This window comes from Schistocerca gregaria, chromosome 7 (assembly GCF_023897955.1).
Source record: "Schistocerca gregaria isolate iqSchGreg1 chromosome 7, iqSchGreg1.2, whole genome shotgun sequence".
In the NCBI taxonomy this organism is placed as follows: domain Eukaryota; kingdom Metazoa; phylum Arthropoda; class Insecta; order Orthoptera; family Acrididae; genus Schistocerca; species Schistocerca gregaria.
In genome coordinates, this window is record NC_064926.1 from 505,808,945 (window position 1) to 505,811,248 (window position 2,304).

At 41.5% G+C, this 2,304-nt stretch overlaps 1 non-coding gene across 1 annotated transcript; it reads right to left on the bottom strand.

Moving 5' to 3' along the window:
- Positions 1-1,992: 1,992 nt before the first annotated feature.
- LOC126282684 (U6 spliceosomal RNA) lies at positions 1,993-2,097 on the bottom strand. Its single transcript, XR_007551369.1, has one exon. It is a non-coding gene; the product is annotated as a U6 spliceosomal RNA (small nuclear RNA).
- Between the last annotated feature and the right edge of the window lie 207 nt (positions 2,098-2,304).

The window sequence follows — 2,304 nt, forward strand, 5'->3', positions numbered from 1 at the left end:
GTGAGCCATATGTTTGTGACTATTACAGCGCCATCTGTCACAAAGCGAAAAAAGTGGTCCAACTAAAACATTCATATTTCTTTACGTACTACACGAATATGTAATCAAAATGGGGGTTCATGTTTTAGAAAACGCAGCTGATATCCGTTTGACCTACGGTAGCGCCATGTAGTTGGCCAACCATAGTGCCATCTGGTTTCCCCCTTCAAGCTAGGCAAGTTTCGTTCTTTGTAGTTTTTTCGTTTGATGCTTATTTCGTGAGATACTTTGTCCGGGCACGATCAATGGACCACCCTGTATACAAGACACACGTACCGGAAACACGTTGAACCGAAAGCGGCATACCACAAACTGCGCAGAGTGCTGGATCCTCCTGCCGAAGCAGGAAACTGTGTATTAAAGGGCTATGTCCTGTGCACAGGCTTGTGAGCAGGTGTCAAGACTGTTTGGTCGATCTGAGCGCCCGCAGTTTGTTTTACATCACCTTCTACCATTTAGTTTCCCACTGACGCATGATTAGCCTCTCAGATAATGATATGATGATGTGCAAAGGGACGGTTCATCAACGTACAACTTGCTTCTTTGGCTGCCTTGTCGGCTGTCGTTTATCTCTATCCTGATGTCTCCAGGTACCCAGCAAAAGATCACCTCCTTACGACAGTGTTGGAACCGCTGTAAGGAGTTATGGATGAGCTGAATCAACTGGTCTACGGAATACATGTGGTGGACTGCTTGTAGCGAACCAGGCGAGTCAGTACAGGATGAGGAATCTGCAATGCTATGTGTGCCTCACTGCTTTCTTTTTTAAACTAATTTGTGCCTGATTTTATTCTGAGAAGCTCAGTAATGTATGTAAATACCGTAAATGTAAATTTGATTAAGAAAGTACTTGAAGTTAATTGTAGCGCACCTGGACAGCAACAAACTCTTTACCGCGCAATCCCCGAAACGATAGTAGTTGTGAATCTTGGTGTTGGACTCTAAAAAGAAAAGACAAAGGATTCATAAAAAAAGAAGGGAACTGTTAAGCTGTATCTTGTGGAAAGAGGGCGTGTTGCTAGGCCGTCGTTCAGAACGTATTGTTACATTTAATGAAAATGAAATGTAATTACATTAAATTTCATGAAAATTAAGTAACGTATGTGTAAGAGTTGCCAAACATTTATGTATACAAATTTTCTGGAAGTGAAGAACAGAAATGTCTTGTTTTTGGAAAAGGTGGTGAACTTGATTGTCGTTGCCGTCTATCAATCGACAGAATTTAATTGGATGATGTTCTTGTACAATAGAATTTTGCTGAACTCCACTGACCAATTCTGATGTAGCAGGACGTGTAGTTTGAAGGAAGTTTGTGTGCCAAGCTATCTCCTTTTCTCACGAAAAGCAGATTGCTGTTTGACCTTATTTACTTACAACAGTGGTCGCTTATGTATGAAAAGCTACGAAAACTTGACCTCAAAGCTATCCACAATACGGCCAAGTAACAGAGTCGTATTTTAAACCTTAAAGAACAAAAACTTCCTCCAAATTGTATTACGTCACCAATTGGCGCAGAAGCTTATCATTCAAGGAGGCAGCAACCAAAATTCAGGTAACAGTTACGACTTAAAGTAAAAATCTCAAGCAAAAATAAATCTCTCTCTCTCTCCAAACACATATATAAAAATTCATATTATTAAGATAAAAGTCATTTTATAAATCTTGTATTATGATACCAGTGAATCCGCTCCAGCGCCGTCATAAGGCCATAAAACTCCACATCAGAATTTGTAAATCGTTCCGGAAGTCGCACTTAGAAAACCCAATCAGGGAAAACAGCTGAACAACGGAGGACATTGGCTTTCCGGGATCCATCTGCATAAATAACGACAATACTGTGGTATGTACTTAAATTTGATCTGGAGAACAAGTTTTTTTGAACTGCTTTGGGCATCTGAAGACACCAACGCGGCAATCTGTTGCACCCCTGGCTGTGTATTCGGAGGTCTGGTAAAAAATGTGGAATGGTTCTCGATTTTGAGTGTCACCCTTGCGCAGGGGCCATGCTAATTTTTTTCTGTCTGGGCACAATTTTAGTACAGTTATCGCTGGAGACAGTACCTGACTTGAGAGTAGTGAACAGTCTAATCTCGATACACCGGTCAAATGGTTCAAATGGCTCTGAGCAGTGTGGGACTTAACATACATGGCCATCAGTCCCATAGAACTTAGAACTACTTAAACCTAACTAAGCTAAGGACATCACACAACACCCAGCCATCACGAGGCAGAAAAAATCCCTGACCCCTCCGGGAATCGAACCCG